The sequence below is a fragment of the Chiloscyllium punctatum genome, chromosome 4, assembly GCF_047496795.1.
Source record: "Chiloscyllium punctatum isolate Juve2018m chromosome 4, sChiPun1.3, whole genome shotgun sequence".
Lineage (NCBI taxonomy): Eukaryota > Metazoa > Chordata > Chondrichthyes > Orectolobiformes > Hemiscylliidae > Chiloscyllium > Chiloscyllium punctatum.
Genome location: NC_092742.1, coordinates 78,524,258 through 78,542,079, shown reverse-complemented (window position 1 = coordinate 78,542,079; position 17,822 = coordinate 78,524,258). Strand labels below are relative to the sequence as shown.

Genomic DNA, 17,822 nt, shown 5'->3' with positions numbered 1-17,822 from the left:
AAGCTGGTCCTTTTTTTCTAAAAAGCTGTTCCTTTTCTCAAGGATACTGTGTCCTTGATTTTTTTCCAGAGGGGTCGTAAAACAGTCTGGGTTCCAAATCACCCGGGTTGGTGCAGAGATGAAAAGGGTATTGGGAAGCCTTTTTGTTTACATGTAAACAGATGAGACTTTAGGCCACAACTTTCATGGTTTAGAAGTAACCTGTATAATGAAAGGGAAGTTGTCAGTCCTGGAAGTGAAGTCTTGTTTGAGTCAGTTCAGCAGTGGGCAGTGTGGAAACAGACTGCTAGACCCTCTTTTCTTCTGCCCTTCGAACTGTGACCTGGAAGCCTCTGTTTCATTTTTACTGTGTTTAAGGGGTTTGTTTATTGGGACTGTTGCATATATGTTTTGGAACAGCATAATTAAGTCTAGTTTGGATAGACTAACTTCTGTGAGTATTCTGTATTCTGTTCTTTATGTTTCATTCTGTAATTTTGTGAATAAATTTTTGTCTGTTTTAAAACCTGGTAGTCAACCTAGCTAATTTACACCGGGTAATTTTCACTGTACACTTACCAAAACAAATAGCAAAGGTACAGGCTGGGCTGCCTGCTTAAGAATGTTTTGAGTGGTCTGGCCTAGTCCATAACACTTTACATAAAATGTCAATCATTCCAAGTGACTCAGTATGTCAATTTGATGAGCCAGTCAACATGAGTGGCACAAGAAAAGAAGCCATCGTCTGGGAAATATTCTTTTCACTTTGATTCACAGCTGATGAAAGCAGAGATCCTAGACGGTCTAGCCTAGCTTTCAAAATAAGGATGCTTTTGAAAATTGAGATGATATAACGTGTGGAGGATTTTAAATGCCATCTAGGAGATATTCATATTCACCAGATGAAAGCTTTGAAGTTTATCATAGTGATGGAATCAGACACACACCAGGAGATGTTTCACAGGCAGTTGGTCTTCTAGAACTTGAATACAAGACTGTTGGAACCCCTTGGAAAATTATGGATGTCCTTTGAGCTATGGCCTTCCTGTCTCTTTGAAAAGCAATGACAACTAAAGGGAAAAGCAAGGGTGAGCAAAGAGTTACAGTTAAGAAAAAAACACTGAGTATCTTGTGCATCCTGGTGGTGAGATTCAGGTCAAGATGTTTGGTGGATCCTCAAAACAACCCCCTCAGAATTTAATAATTTGTCCTCCAATGTAGAAGAGAATGTGGTTGTCATAAGGAAGGTGGTAGGGTAGGGGCTGGGAGGGGAGGTGTGGAAATGGTGGCAGGGAGCTGAATTTTACTTAATACATAGGATTAAGAAGGTTTAGTCCCTGGGACCATGTGAAGAAAGCATTCTACTTCAAGATCTGAAATGACTTGTAGCTGCAAAAAATTCATGAGGGTTTTTTTTTAGACATTCTCTGGCTGACTTGCACTGAAGGGTAGTCTCTGATTTGAATACACATTTAAGTTGCTTCAGGAGTCCCCCTATAATGTTCTTAATTATGGATTTGATGAGGTATGCACCTCTGTAGTCCACTGGTCCCTAGTGATGTTAAAGAGGGATCATAAGTTAAACCAGTAGTTAGTATCCTTCATAACTCAGGAATGGTGGTGTTGAGTTGTAGAGTAATATGAATGCATCATGACTGCTGTTGATACGTTTATGTGGAGCAAATTGTGCAGATTATCACACGTGATTTGAACATTGAAGCAAAAACTGTTAGTGAGTTCAGGAAAGGAAAACTGGCACATCCACTGAGATATTTAGCAGGTGTTTGAAAGCAGTGACAAGGAGTGACAGGATAGAAGTATCGATTAAGAGAGTTCCAGCAGTGGAAGCAGTGACTAAGGAGCATCAAATTTGATTTTTGGAACACTTAAGAGCTCACTTTAGTTTATTTGATTAAATTAATATGGTTTAAATTGAGTTGTTTGGCTGCAATGTGGAGGACATTACTTCGCTCATTGCAATGCATCGTAACAAACATCAGAATGGAAAATGAAACAAAAATTGGCAATGAACACGGCAGGTATGGTTGAACATAAATACTGACATTTTCCGATAAAAGAACTGTGAATGTGAAACTGCAAGTGTGAACTTGTTCATAATTGAATTAAGGGGAGAAAGTGAGGACTGCAGATGCTGGAGATCAGAGCTGAAAATGTGTTGCTGGAAAAGCGCAGCAGATCAGGCAGCATCCAAGGAGCAGGAGAATCGACATTTCAGGCATGAGCCTTCCTGAAGAAGGGCTCATGCCCGAAACATCAATTCTCCTGCTCCTTGGATGTTGCCTGACCTGCTACGCTTTTCCAGCAACACATTTTCAGCCATAATTGAATTAATACAGATTTCTAAAGTGTAATGGATAATCTTTTAATTATTCATCCAGTGTTCAAATTTCTTGGTCTCAAAATTGCAGATTTATTCAAACTGCTGAATGGATAGATATTAGAAGAAAAAATGCTACACTATAAAGAGATTTTACTATATGCTTTCACTTAAACCTGCTTTTAAACAGATGAAAATCCAGAAAATCTGATCAGCTGTTTTTATGATATCTGGCTGGAAAAGCAAAATCCTGTTTTACACAATGATGAGATCATTTCACACAAGAAACAGAAACACTGTAAAGTGTAATACTTACATTACTTAACCGTACATTATAGTCATGGAATTCCTTGAAATGCTATTCGAACTCCAACACAATCAGTAAGGACATGACAGCGACTGTCTATCGTCTAAATTTTCCAGAGATTAGTATTTCCAGGATTTTCTTTATTGCCTTGTAAAAGATAGAACTTTTTATTTTCCCACAAAATGAATGGCAGACTTAGTTGTGCCAAGGGTTTTCTCTTCTAGGATTAGAAGGGGACCAGGAGTGCAATGGTGACCAGTACCAATGAGATGAAACATACCTGTGCCCCAAGGATAAATAACAGCCTCACTAATGGCCTGTTTTCCTGAAGAACTCAAAGCGACTTTTAGCCAGGATGTAACTTGATTGACCTTAATGCTTGAGGTTGATTTGAATCATTGCTGAGCACGTGGATGATAGTGCTAGGAACATGATTTGGAGAACTGCAAGAAGACCGAAGCTTTTGATAGCGTCAAGCAAGTGGATGACAGAAATGCTCTTTAGGTGATGCTTTACTAAACACCATCCTTTCCGTGTCAGTAAAATGGCCTTTCCTAACCCCACAGGCTTCAGTAAGCTCTGCTTTGTAGGTTACCATTCAAAACGTAACACTCAGCATACTCATAATGATCATAGCGTGAGGACAGTCTGTGTATTTTTATAAAGCTTTCACTCATGCACACAATTCCTAACTGTTACACTTGAAATAATTAAAGAAAACAAACAAGGTGCTGCCCTTTATTTCAAGAGGACCATAACTATAATTGCAATGTAAAGATAGTCTTGCTACAATTGTACAAGGCTCTGGTGAGACCATACCTGGAGTTCTGTGTGCTGTTTTAAGGAAGGACACATTTTTAATGGGAGATGCTGCAGTGAAATATCACAATATTGGCCCCTAGGATAAGAGGGCAGTCATGACGTGAGACTTAAGTGTATATTTTCAGAAATTTAGAAGACTGAGAGATGATGTTGTGGAAACATATAAGATTCTAAAGGGACTTAATACAGAAGAGACTGTTGCTCCTGCCGGGGGAATGTTCACCATAGGACCACAGTTTCAGGAAAACAAGTCAATCATTTGAAACTGAGATGAAGCCATTACAGGAACTTGGTTGCGAGAAGGACAGGACCGGCAGCTCAAAATTCCAGGGTTTTGATGTTTCAGGCAAAATAGAGGAGGATGTAAAATTGGTGGGGGGAGTTTGCATTACTGATTAAGTAGAATGAATAGCTGCACTAAGAGAGGACATCTTTCAGGCCTCATCCAGGAGGGCTATATTGGGAATTCAGGAATAGAAAAGGTGCAATCACTGTAATGGAGTTATCCTATAGGCTTTCCAATAGAAAATGGGAGATAGAGGAACAGATATGGAGGCAAATCATGGAAAGATCTAAAAACAACAGGTTGGTTATAGTGGGTGATTTTAACTTTCCCAAAATTGACCAAGACTCCCTTAGTGCATGGCCTTAGATGGGGCATCATTCGTTAGGTGCATCCAAGAAGGTTTATTGAAACAGTACATAGATTGTCCAACTGGGGAAGGAGCTGTGTTAGACATTGGACTGGGGCTGACCAGGTGATCAAAGTTTTAGTGGGGGAGCATTTTGGGAACAGATCATAATTCTGTAACTTTTAAGATAGTTATGGATAAGATTGTGACTTGTCTAATGGTCAAAGTGCTAAACTGGGAGAAGACTAATTACAACAGTATTAGGCAGGAACTGGAGAAATTAGATTGGGGCAGCTATTTGAGGGTGAATCCACATCTGACATATGGGAATCTTTTAAGGTCAGTTGATCAGAGGTCCAGACCATATTGTTCCTGAGACTGAAAGATGAGGATCAGAAGATCGGCAACTGTGGGTGATAAGTGATATTGAAAATTTAGTCAAAAATGAAAAAGAAAGGTAAGTAAAGCTTAGAAAACTAAAATAAGACCATGTCCTTGAGGAATATAAAAGTTGCAGGAAATGCAAGGAATTGGAAGCACTAAAAAGAGCTTTAAAGTGTTTTTGACTAGTCGGATTAAGGAAAGTCCCAAGGCATTTTAGATGTATATTAGGAACAAGAAGGTAGCTAGGGGAAGGGTAGATCCACACAAGAAAAAAAGGACGGAATTTATGCATGGAGCCAGAAGTGGGTGAGGTCCTTAATGAGTATTTCGTGTTGGTATTCCACAAGGAGAAGACATGGATGATGGTAAGATTAGTGAAAGGTATGTTGATATTCTGGGGCATGTTGATGTTAAGAAGGATGAAGTGTTGGGTGCTTGAAAAATTTAAAAAGGATAAGTTCCCAGGTCTGATAGGATTTATCCCAGAGTACTGAGGGTGGTAAGGGAGGAGATTGTCTTGACAGAGATATTTGTATCCTCTTTAGCCACAGGAGTCTTCACAGAACACTGGAGAACAGTTGATGCTGTTCCTTTGTTTAAGGAGGGCAACATGGATAGTCCAGGAAATTATTAGCTGGTGAGCCTTACATCAGTGTATTGGAGAAGATTATTAAGGACAAGATTTACTCACATTTGGAAAAGAATGGGCTTATTAGGGATAGTCAGAGGAGGTCTTAGCTCACACATTTTATTGAGTTCTTTGAGGAAGTCATGAAAGTGATTGATGAGGAGAGGGCAATGGATGTTCTACTAAAGCATTTGACAATGTCCCTCATGGTCGGCTGGTCCAGAAGATTAAGTCACATAGGATCCACGGTGAGTTTATAAATTTCATACAAAATTGACTTGGTCATAGAAGACAGATGTTAGTTGTGGAGGGGTGTTTTTCTAATTAGAGACCTGTGACCAGTTGGTTCTGCAAGGATCAGTGCTGGGATCTCTGTTTGAAATATATTTATATGTATATATATAAATGATTTGGATGAAAATGTTTGTGGTCTGATGATAAATTTGCAGTTGACACAAAAATTGGTGGAGCTGTGGATAGAGAAGAAGGTTATCAAAGGATATGGCAGGAAATAGATCAGTTGGAAAATTGGGCAGAGAAATGGCAGATGAAGTTTAATTCAGACAAATGTGACATCATGGAGTCATGGAGATGTACAGCACAGAAACAGACCCTTCAGTCCAACTTGTCCATGCCAACCAGATATCTCAACCCAATCTAGGTCCACCTGCCAGCAATTGGCCCATATCCCTCTAAACCTTTTTATTCATATACCCATCCAGATGCTTCTTAAATGTTGGTAAATTACCAGACTCCACCATTTCCTCTGGCAGCTCATTCCATACACGTACCACCCTCTGTGTGAAAACATTGACCCTTAGGTCTCTTTTATATCTTTCCCCTCTCACCTTAAACCTATGCCCTCTAGTTCTGGACTCTGCCACCCCAGGGAAGAGATTTTGTCTATTTATCCTATCCATGCCCTCATGATTTTATAAAACTCTTTAAGGTCACCCCATAGCCTCAGATGCTCCAGTCCCAGCCTATTCAACCTCTTCCTACAGCTCAAATCCTCCAACCCTGGCAACATCCTTGAAAATCTTTTCTGAACCCTTTCAAGTTTCACAACATCTTTCTGATAGGAAAGAGACCAGAATTGCATGCAATATTCCAACAGTGGTCTAATCAATGTCCTGTACAGCTGCAACACGACCACCCAACTCCTGTACTCAATACTCTGACCAATAAAGGAAAGCATACCATCCTATCTACCTGCGACTCCACTTTCAATGAGCTATGAACCTGCACTCCTACGTTTCTTTGTTTAGCAACATTCCCTAGGACCTTACCATTAAGTGCATAAGTCCTGCTAAGATTTGCTTTCCCAAAATGCAGCACCTTGCACCTTACATTTTGGGAGGTCAAATGCAAAAGGAAACTATACAATAAACGGTAGGATCCTTAGGAACATTGATATAATGAGAAATCTTGGGGTGCAACTCCATAGCTCCCTGAAAGCACCAATAATAGTGGATAAGGTGGTAAAGAAGGCAGGCTTGCCTTCATCAGTTAGGCCATTAAGTATAAAAGTTGGCAAGTCATGTTGCAGCTTTATAAAACTTTAGTTAGATCACACTTGGACTATTACATGCTGAACTGGTCACCACACCAGAAGGATGTGGAGGCCTTGGAGAGAGTACAAAAGAGATTTACCAGATTGTTGCCTGGAATGGAGTGTATTAGCTATAAGGAGAGGTTGGACAAACCTGGATTGTTTTTGCCAGAGTATCGGAAGCTGAAGGGCGACCTGATAGAACTGTAAATGAAGATGTGAGAGGTATGGAAAGGATGGTCAGAGGTGTTTTGAGGATGTAAATGTCAAGTACTAAGGGGCATAGGTTTAAGGTGAGGGGGGAAAAGTTTAGAGGAGTGTGAGAGGCAAGTTTTCCTTTCAGAGGTTAGTAGATGTCCACAACATGCTGTCAGAAGAAGTGGCAAAAGCAGCTATAATAGCAACGTTTGAGAAGTATTTAGACAGACACATGAACAACCAAGAAATAATGGGAAATTGGACCATGTGAAGGCAGATTTGATTTATTTGGAATGGCATCAAGGTTGACACAGACATGATGGTCCTCTTCCTGTGCTGTACTGTTCTATGATCTGAAAGACAGGTTTTTGCACAATAGGTTGTGAATCTTTTGAATTCTATTTAGATGTATTGGCCATGCTATATTGCTCTGTGGTTTGCAGGAATGTGCAAGCTAGGTGAGTTAGCCATGGTAAGTGTGGGGTCACAGGGTTAGGGTGGGGAATTGAATCTGGGCTAGATGATCTTTGATGGTCAGTGCAGACTCGATGTGTCAAATGGCTTCTTTTTGCATGTGGGGATTCTGTATGCTCATGGCTATGGTTAACATTGTCTTCAGAAAGTCAACTGGTTTCCTGGGACACAATCCTTTGGAACAGCTTGTTTTAGGTGGGAAACCAACTGAGTCTGTTTAATAAGGCCTGGATCACCAGCAAAGTAATTAACCAAATGTTAGGTTTTGCAGACTATATATTGGGCTCATGCCATCAGGCTTTATAAAGTCTGTATGTTTATGTTTCATGTATTGCATTTGTTCTTCTGCAGAATGTCATTTACTGTCGTAGTATATGAACCTCCAGCAATCTTTAGCAAGCTTAGGTAAACAAAATGTACTTGCTGTCTTAAATATAGCTTGCAAATCACCATGACTCCAAGTGTTCATGTGGGAGACTCCATTAATTGCATTGTTTTGTCTTCTCTTTTCATTAGTTAATGTTAAATTTTACACAATTCAAGTAGTTGTAAATAACAATGCGTCCTACTGACTGCTAACTGTATACTGAATAAGATCCTTCTGTCTTTATGTGGGGAAGCTGAGTCAAATAGAATCAATGAATAAGCTGACTGTTGTGTTCATGTGACTACTTGTAATCAAAATCTAATCATGTAAAGTTTATTTATCTGGTACATTGAGTTGTTGAAATGTCAAGGTATGTGTGTTTGTCACTGTAGAAGGAGGCTGAACTTGCTGATTGTGATTGATGCTACCATTGCAACACTGCCAATTGAGACAAAAAAATCCATAGGATTTGTTCTATGTCTGGCCCAGCAACCAAATCTTCAGAAAATAATGTTTATAATTTATTTACTTGACTTATAGAAATAATTTGTGTTATAACTACCTGTTTATTTAGAGACAAGCTATAATCCTCAAAAAGAAGCCATAAAAAAGGACTGCTTTTCAATAGTGTTAAATGTTGACTTAACAATATAATAAATCTTTCCCAATGTTGCAGGTCACTTGTTCCAATAGTTTCTTTGACGTGTGGAAATAGGACTCCAAGCACAAAATTATGCCCATATTACAATCTTCAAAGACTCATGAAAAGATTTGAAAATGGTTTCCGTGATTACGGAGGCTTAGAAAGAGTTCAAATTAGTATGCAGTCCAAACACTGCATGGTAAATTATTTACTGAATAATCTTTCTTTCTTTTGTACAATTGAATATTTTGTAAATGAGTTCAGAATTATGAGGACAACTTCATCAAATTCCATTAAGACCGATAATATCCCTTACAGAAACTTACAAGTCTTTATGAACTGATGCTGAATCCAATTCCAGGTATTAGCGCTATATGTAAACAAATCTAAATTGCCACTTCTGAGTCAAATTGTTAGAAATCCAAGATCCATTCCTGGACTTGAGCAAAAAACTGACATGGCATAAAGAACTCAACTGAGAGTAATCAGATCTTACTGAATGATCTAAAAGGATTAATGATCCTTACTCCTCCACCTAATTTGTGTGTTCAAGTGTTAATGTTGCGTTGTTGGACAGTTATCTTTCAGATGAGATGAGATGTTAAATTTACTGTTCAGATAGAAGGAAAAACTATAGCACGAGGGAGTTTATGAGTGAAGAACAATATTCCACATGTAAAATTGTGTCTATTGCAGATGTATAATAAGTTATGTAATTTATCCATGTATTAAGATAATTTTATTTTGTATTTTAAATCAGTGGCATATTGATTTTGGTCTGTGCATATGAAGCAATTTAATGATTAACATGTCAATATTTCTGGATTCATAATTTTAAAAACCGTATGTGTGAGAGGGCAGACCCTGGAATGATAATGAAAATTTGTTTGCATTCCCTGCCCAAGATCTGAAATGGATTATTGTGTCACTTTTGCCTTTATACCAAAATTATACTTTATTCATAAAATTTGTAATGATTAGAATCACTACAGAATGGAAACAGGCCCTTCGGCCCAACAAGTCCACACCAACCCTCCGAAGAGTAACCCACCCAGACCTATTCCCCTACCCTAAATTTACCCCTGACTAACGCACCTAACACTGTTGGCAATTTCACATGACCAATTCACCTAACCTGCATCCAGAGGAAACCCACACAGACACGGTGAAAATGTGCAAACTCCACACAGACAGTCGCCCAAGATGGGACTCGAACCCGGGTCCCTGGCGCTGTGAGGAAGCAGTGTTAACTACTGAGTCACCTTGCCGCGCCCAAGTGCTAAATTATGACATGAGAAATATGCAAATAAGAGGTCAACTTATTTCAGTAAATTATTTAGTTCTCTGAGGTATCTTACTAGATTTCCCCTTACAGAATATGTTTACAATGCACATTTATATTTTATGTCAAACATTCTCTGGTTTATGGCCTCTTGAAACAGGGGAGATGGACCTGATACTGCAGCCTTTCCTCATTGATTACTCGTGCTGGCTATTCCAAACTTTAGCCTGTCCCTCAGCCTTCAGCATATAATCCTGGAGTTTGAAATATATTTGCCTGGGTCAAGTAGTCAACAGAGCTTTGCACAATGAGCCCAGTGTGGTGTCTTGTTGTCCTCACAAGTTTAAATAATCAGACTGATCCCAGGAGCTGACATTAAATGTGTTTCTTAAATCTAACCATGTGCTCCAGAACAAATCAGTTCCATGGAGTAATAAAAACAAAAATTGCAGATGCTAGAGAATGAAAATCAAAGCAGGAAGTGTGAGAGAAATTTGGCAGATCTGGCAGCATCTAAAGAGAGACAAATAGAGTTAATATTTTAAATCAAATAATTTTGCTTTGGAATTGAATGGGGCAGGAAAATTAAAGCTTTTATGCTGTTGACACAGCAAAGGAGGAGCAAATGGAACAGATGCTGAAAGTACCCAGAGCAAAAGAAAAAAAGGTATTATTAATGATAGTAGAGAGATCTAAGTACAAATTAGCTGTAAATAGTTGAAAATAGTTTAGCTTTGCTGAAAACAAAATGTCAGCATGAGAGCACATTCCTGTTCTACATTTCAGTGAGAAACAGCACTTCATTTTCCACTTACCTTCAGAACTCAACACTGGATTCATCAAATCAGAGCATGAACACTGTCCTCAATCTTATTACAATGCCTAGCCCCCAGTGTCTTGTTTGCAAGAGTTTGCAATCGGTAAAGCTGAACCTTGTTTTTACTGTTTACACCTACCATTAACACCTATTTTACATTGAGATCTCTCTCCTCTCGCTACTACCATTAGCACTTTTTGTCTTTTGCTCTGGGCACGCTCACCACCCACCTGTTCCTCCTGCTCCTTTATCAACAGCATAAAAGAGTTGAAAAGTGTGGTACTGGAAAAGCACAGCAGGGCAGGCAGCATCCAAGGAGTAAGAAGAGTTGACATTTTGGGCATTAGCCCTTCATCAGGAAAGTGAAGGGAGAAGGGGGCCTGGGGAGAAAGTAACTGGGAAGGCCATAGGTGGATGCAGGTGGGGGTGTAATTCACACGGATGATCCCTGGAATGACAGGTCTAGCATATGAGGAACGGCTGAGGATACTGGGATTGTATTCGTTGGAGTTTAGAAGATTAAGGGGAGATCTAATAGAGACGTACAAAATAATACATGGCTTTGAAAAGGTGGATGCTAGAAAATTGTTTCTGTTAGGCGAGGAGACTAGGACCCGTGGACACAGCCTTAGAATTAGAGGGGGTCATTTCAGAACGGAAATGCGGAGACATTTCTTCAGCCAGAGAGTGGTGGGCCTGTGGAATTCATTGCCACGGAGTGCAGTGGAAGCCGGGACGCTAAATGTCTTCAAGGCCGAGATTGATAGGTTCTTGTTGTCTAGAGGAATTAAGGGCTACGGGGAGAATGCTGGCAAGTGGAGCTGAAATGCGCATCAGCCATGATTGAATGGTGGAGTGGACTCGATGGGCCGAATGGCCTTACTTCCACTCCTATGTCTTATGGTCTTATGGTCTTATGGTAATTGTGATAGGTTGGTGGGGAAAGTGGAGTGGATAGGTGGGAAGGAAGATGGACAAGTGGAACAGGTCAAGAGGGCGTTGCTGAATTGGAGAGTTGCATCTTGAATTAGGTGGTGGGAGGGAGACTAGAGAAGTCGATGTTGATGCCACGTGGTTGAAGGGTTCCAAGGTGGAAGATGACGTATTCTTCCTCCAGTTGTCAGGTGGCTTGGATTTGGTGGTGGAGGAGGCCTAGCACTTGCATAGGCAAAAGTGAAGATTGCAGATGCTGGAAATCGAAGTCTAGATTAGAGTGGTGTTGGAAAAGCACAGCAGGTCAAGCAGCAACTGAGGAGCAGGAAAATCGATGTTTCGGGCAAAAGCCCTTCATCAGGAATGAAGGCAGGGAGTCTCCGAGGTAGAGAGATAAATGGAAGGGGGGTGGGGCTGGGGAGAAGGTAGCAGAGAGTGCAATAGGTGGGTGGGGTTGGGATGAAGGTGATAGGTCAGAGAGGAGGGTGGAGTGGATAGGTGGGAAGGAAGACTGGCACGTAGGGCAGGTCATGAGGATGATGCTGAGCTGAAAGGTTGGAACTGGGGTAAGGTGGGGGGGAGGAGAAATGAGGAAACCGGTGAAGTCCACCCTCCTCTCTGACCTATCACCTTCATCCCCTATCACCTACCCTAAACATAACCTAACTGGCACCCTTTCACCTTGCCCAGTTGGCATCCTACTTACATAGCCCCCTATACCTTAACCTGCTGGCACTCTACTTACTTGTCATATTAGCCTGTACTCATCTGGCATCCTACGCCCCAGCACCTACTTTATCCAACTGTCACCCTATCTTTCTAGCAGTTATCAAAGTGGCCATCAGGACCTTTAAATTTCAGAATATGACAACTAACTGCTGTTAATAGGGGGTAACCTGCTGATCCTAACAGTTTTGTACTTGGAAAGAACTGTTAAACTGGAACTATAACTCTGCATTTCTGAAAGAGCCCCGAGGGGTTTAATTGTCAGCTCTCTTGGTTGAGGTGTGACCTTGTAGAGGTTTATAAAATCATGAGGGACATAGATAAGGTGAACAGCAAAGATCTTTTCTCTACAGTGGGGAGGTTCAAAACTAGGGGGTATAGTTTTAAGGTGAGAGGAGAAGGATTTAAAAAGAACCAGGGAGTCAACATTTTTACACAGAGTGTAGTTACTGTGTTGAAAGAACTGCCACAGGAAGCGGTGGATGCAGGAACAGTTACATTTAACAGGAAAGGTCTGGAGGGATATGGGCCAAACTCAGGCAGGCGGGACTACTTTACTTTGAGAACATGGTCAGCATGGACTGGTTGGAGCGAAGGTTCTGTTTCCATGCTTTAAGACTCTCATTCCATATTGAAAAAAGGTCTAGGTGTCATTGTCCTGGAAACTTTGGTCCAAGTGTTGGTAACCGCTTTCCAATAATATAACCACCAAGAGCGGTAATATCACTGTCATGCTGTGGGACCTTGCTGTGCCATGTTATCAAAATGATGAAAGGGCCAAACACTGCAGTAATAAAGTACTCCACCTGCCTGTGGAAAAGGTTTGCGACTTCCTGATGTGGGGGGTGGGGGTGGGAAAGGTGGAAGTGAGTTGGGTGGCACAGTGGTTCAACGGCTAGCACTGCTGCCTCACAGTGCCAGGGACCCGGGTTCGATTCCAGCCTTGTGGAGTTTTCACAGTCTCCCCGTATCTGCGTGGGTTTCCTCTGGGTGCTTAGGCTTCCTCCCACATTCCAAAGCTGAGCAGGTTAGGGGGATTGGCCATGAGAAATTGCCCATGGAGTTCAGGGATGTCTGAGTTAGCCATGGGAAACGCAGGTTTACACGGATAGGATAGGGTAGGGTAGGGTAGGGGGACAGGGTTTGGCTGGGTTTCTCTATTGGAGGGGTCAGTGTGGACTTGTTGGGCCGAATGGCCTGTTTCCCTGCAGTGGGGGTTCCACAGTTGCCGTGGAGACGCGACCGGAAGTGGTGACCTGTGACCCGGAGGGGCTGGGCGGGAGGAGGAGGAGGAGGAGGAGGGGGGGGTGTGGAGGCGCGGGTCAGCTGACCGGCCCAGGCTCGGCTGAAGCTGAAGGAACTGCAGAGTTTGGCCATTATCTCTGCCCGGTTTAAACCAGCCGTCCTCAGGTAGTCGGCGGAATATCAGTGTCCTGGGAGCGATATATAAAGTAAGGCTTTTCGGAGAGCAGTGGTTTGAGTGGAACGGAGCTTCTCGAAAGAGGCGCTGGGTGGTGGGGTGAAGGGAAATGGGGAACTGTGTCAGTGCAAAATGGAGCTTCCTACCAGTTCCTGCTGCCCTGGACCCAATCCCCCTTCTATCTGGAAATACAACCTTCCCCCGACTTCTGAACAAAACAACAGAAAAGTGAACAGCATGAGGCATATATCACTGCTCAGTCACGGAAGTGACTTGTTGCAAAATAAAGATGTGTATGTAACTACTGGTTCACCTTTCATGCATCACCCTTGCCAGAAATTGTTCCCCAATAAAGCTAAATCTTTGCAGCAAATCTGATCCTGTTGTCACTGTTACACTTAGGGGTATTAGGGGGAGCTCACAAGAATGTCCGTACTCTGCATATTGGCTGTTGGCTTCGCTGTGTAGGGATAACTGATTGCATTCTCCTCTTTATTCATCACCAATGCATTTTTTTACACGAATAACTGTAGAGTGATCCCTGTCTCCTCCACATCTAGATAGATAAGAGGCCAATTGTAATTATATGGTAACCCAGTTGAAATTAGACATGTCACTTTTTTATGAGCAAAACTGTGGTTTTTGTTAGCCATCTGATTTAAAATCTTGTGCTGACAGCTAAATAAAGAATCTGTAGTTTTGTGTTGAGATTTCACACTGCATACAGTGCACAGGTGTTATGTGGACAGATCACTGCAGTGACTTTGGTGGCTGTGTCAAATCTAAGTTGATCATTCTGTAAAAATTTCTTTATATGGTCCTATTGTTCAAGAAACAATTCTCAGAAATTATTGAGAGTATTTTCTAGATGTTTGGCTTATCTGAAGAGGGTGGGAGATTCTGCTTTCAGTCATACAATGAGTTTGTGTTAACATTGTGGAAATTGACTGCAGTACTTGCTTTGATTTTTTAATCTGTTAAAATTAAATCTGTAGCCTGATATTTTCTGTTGTGATTGAGGCTATTCTTAATTTATATGATGTGATACTGTAGAGTGTTTGACTTTAATACTTTACTGTTAGGGTATGAAATTGGAGAACTAAGTTTAAACTGATGATGTGTGCAAAATTGAGAGAAATGAGCAACACATGGAGTGGCAACAGCCTGAAATTTTGTTTGATCAATTCAGCACAGGACAATCTGTCCTAACATTTGCTTTCCTAATAGTTTGCTTGGAAATAAAGGAATGTTTTTGATCTATGGTACATTTTTGTATTTTTAGTACATCATTGTACAACTGTGTTGTTATTAAGTGATTCTGAAATGCAATGACAAAAGCAGCTTAATCATGTGATTCTCATCTATGTTAAGCGAAGAACTGTAATATATTTGAGCCTTTGACTTGGACCAACTAGGTTAAATATTAGTTGTAATATGTCTCGAGTTTGATGCAAAGTCTTGAACTGTCAGCCAAATTTTCAATGTTTTTAATCAGAAAAATCCTAAAATAAGCAAAGTTTGTGCATAAATTCTGATTGAAGAGAGAGCAACTTGCATATTACTGATCTGTCTGCAAGCCATGCATCATAGAATCAGTATGAAATCAAGACCTGCTACATAGAAATGATTTAATTGCTTTGGCAGAAAATTATTTATTTCCTGTTTTAGTTCAGTGCAAACATAAGCGGTTCAATGTGAGGATGTATATTGATGATACAGGACAGAACGTTGATATTCTTTTCTGCAATGACAAGTTAGGCAAATTGAGTTTGCAAAAGTGCTGAATCGCCACCTTCTGTCTGTTAAACTGAGTCTGTTAGTAGTAAATCCAAGTGCAATTCTGAAACTCTGGTACATCTTTCTTCTTCGGTTGTCAGATTTTAAGTTGGTTTATCAACAACAGCAATGACTTACACTAACATTGCATTCACCTTCAACAAAGTAAGTTGTCCTATAATGCTTCATAGATTTTTCCAACATTTAGCACTGAACAACACAGGATTGTGAACTGAAAGAATTAGATTTTAAGGCAGAGGATTTTAAAGGAGAGAGAGGAGGTACAGTCGCTCAGTGGTTAGCACTGCTGCCTCACAGCACTAGGGAGCCGGGTTCAATTTCACCCATGGGTGACTGTGTGGAGTTTACACATTTTCCCTGTTTCTGCATGGGTTTCCTCCTACAACCCAATGATGAGCAGGCTTGGTGGATTGGCTCATGACAAATTGCCCATAGTCTCCAGGGATGTGTGGATTAGCCAAGAAAAAAGCAGGGTGCAGGGATTGTGTGGAATGTTCTTCAGAGGGTTTGTGTTATTAAAGAGTTAATTTGCTCTGCTGACCTGCAAGAAATTGAATGCTCTGGGGGTAGGGTGGTGTGCCTTTATCTTATAGGTGGAATGTGGGAGATTTACATTCCCATCCCTTACCATTCAGGAATGATTTACCTTTTCATCCACTATTCAGAAATCAGTAAGAATATTACAGTTGGAATTTGACTATTCCCCTTATAGTTATATAAAAAAATATAATTCACACCAGACCTGGCCATGTTCTTTGAAATTAGAATCCTGCAGCATGGAAACATACCCTTCGGCCCAAAAAAGTCCACACCGACCCTCCAAAGAGTTCTCCACCCAGACCCAATCCCCTACCCTATTATCCTATATTTAATGCAGCAAACCTACACATTCCAGAACACTGGGCAATTTAGCACAGCCAATTCACCTAACCTGCACATTTTTGGACTGTGGGAAGAAACCAATGCAGACACAGGGAAATGTGCAAACTCCACACAGACAGTTGCCTGAGGCTGGAATCAAACCCAGGTCCCTGGTGCTGTGAGGCAGCAATGCTAACCACTGAGCCACCATGCTGCCCCATTAAGGGATGATTTGTGTTACATTGTTTCTGAAGGTGAGGTGGTCACTGCATTGTGTCTTGAGTAGCATGTGACTGTGAGGGGGATGGCTGGAAGTTGTCTTGTGGGCATTACTAACTGTAATGTAAATATTTTATATAAAGGAAGGACTGTTTCCTTTGTTCAGGGAGAGCTTTTGCCACAACCCTGTAAGCCCTGCGAGGTGAGTTAAAGGTTTCTCCAAAAGCTTGTACTGTACTGTGCTTAATAAATTTAGTTGCTTGTTCACAGGAGGTGGTGTGTTGCAGTTGCATCAAGTGTGTAAGAACCTCAGGAAAAACAACTTAACAGGTTAGTATGGACTTGATGGGTCAAATGACCTACTTCCACACTATAGGGGTTCTAAAAAAAAAGAGAGCCGAGAGGTGGAGAGCTTTAAGGAGATAACTCCATAACTACAGATTCTAGACAGCAGGTAACATGGTTGCCAGTGGTGGAGAAGTTAAAGGGAAGGATAAACAAGAGGTCAGAATTAGAGGAGTGTAGATGCTAGTGAGACCTGTAGGGCAAGTGGAGGTGAAAGACATAGAAAGCAGAGAGTCTATGAAGAGATTTGAAAGCAAGGGCAAGAGCTTTAAAATTGAAGTGTCACTGATTAGAGCGGAGAGATGATGGGTGAATGTAACTTGGTATGGAGATTGGGACTTGGGATATTTGCTGTGGAATTTTCATCCACTTCAGTTTACAGATGATGGAGTGTAGTAGGAGAGTACAAAATAGTCAACTCGGGAGGTACTAAAACCATGAATGAGAACTTAAGAGCTTATAGTGGAAATAATATTACAATGATGGAAGTAGGTGCTTTTTAAAAATGTATTTTGATTTCGATTCCATTTTCATAAAGCCATTTAGGATACACATGGTTTATAAGTGCATGGAAAGGTGAATTGTTCCTGTAGCTTGAGCTTAACTTATTGCTAAGTGTTATGTTTGCCGTGTATGATGCTGGTAGAATACTGAAACGTAGAATGCACAGGATAGTCATTTTTTTCAGCCTGACAATAATGCAAAATAATACACTTCTGGTCCAAATTAGTGTTGGTCATTGCTAGGACAGTTGAAAACTCAAACAATGGGTGGTTGAAATGACTGCAAATGCAAATTTTAATTAATTTTAATTTATGCTAATGCAATTACATTAGAAATCACATCTCAAAGCTGTACTTTCTCCTAATTCCATTAATGATGATCAATTTTGGACAAAATAGCTGTTTCCCTATTTCAGATTTTGGAAATTTGAGTCCAAAGTTTTCTGGTGAGCACTTGCATGCATTTTAACATCAATGACCATTGAGCTTATGATTTATCTATCCTTTCAGGTGGTGGATAGACTATTATGTGAATTAAACTGTGAACATTTTGGCAATAGCTACTTTTTTATTTAAACACTAAACACTAATTCCA

General features: G+C 40.7%; 1 protein-coding gene across 4 annotated transcripts in view; it reads left to right on the top strand.

The window, feature by feature from the left end:
* The first annotated feature begins 13,396 nt into the window (after positions 1 to 13,396).
* zfyve26 (zinc finger, FYVE domain containing 26) overlaps positions 13,397 to 17,822 on the top strand; it is a 101,459-nt gene continuing 97,033 nt past the window's right edge. For 3 of the 4 annotated variants that reach the window (XM_072569093.1, XM_072569091.1, XM_072569094.1), the window contains exon 1: positions 13,403 to 13,533. The gene's annotated coding sequence lies outside the window, so the exon portion shown is untranslated. Of the gene's footprint in view, positions 13,534 to 16,649; positions 16,710 to 17,822 lie in introns of all 4 variants that reach the window. The other variant, XM_072569092.1, reaches the window with a different exon arrangement.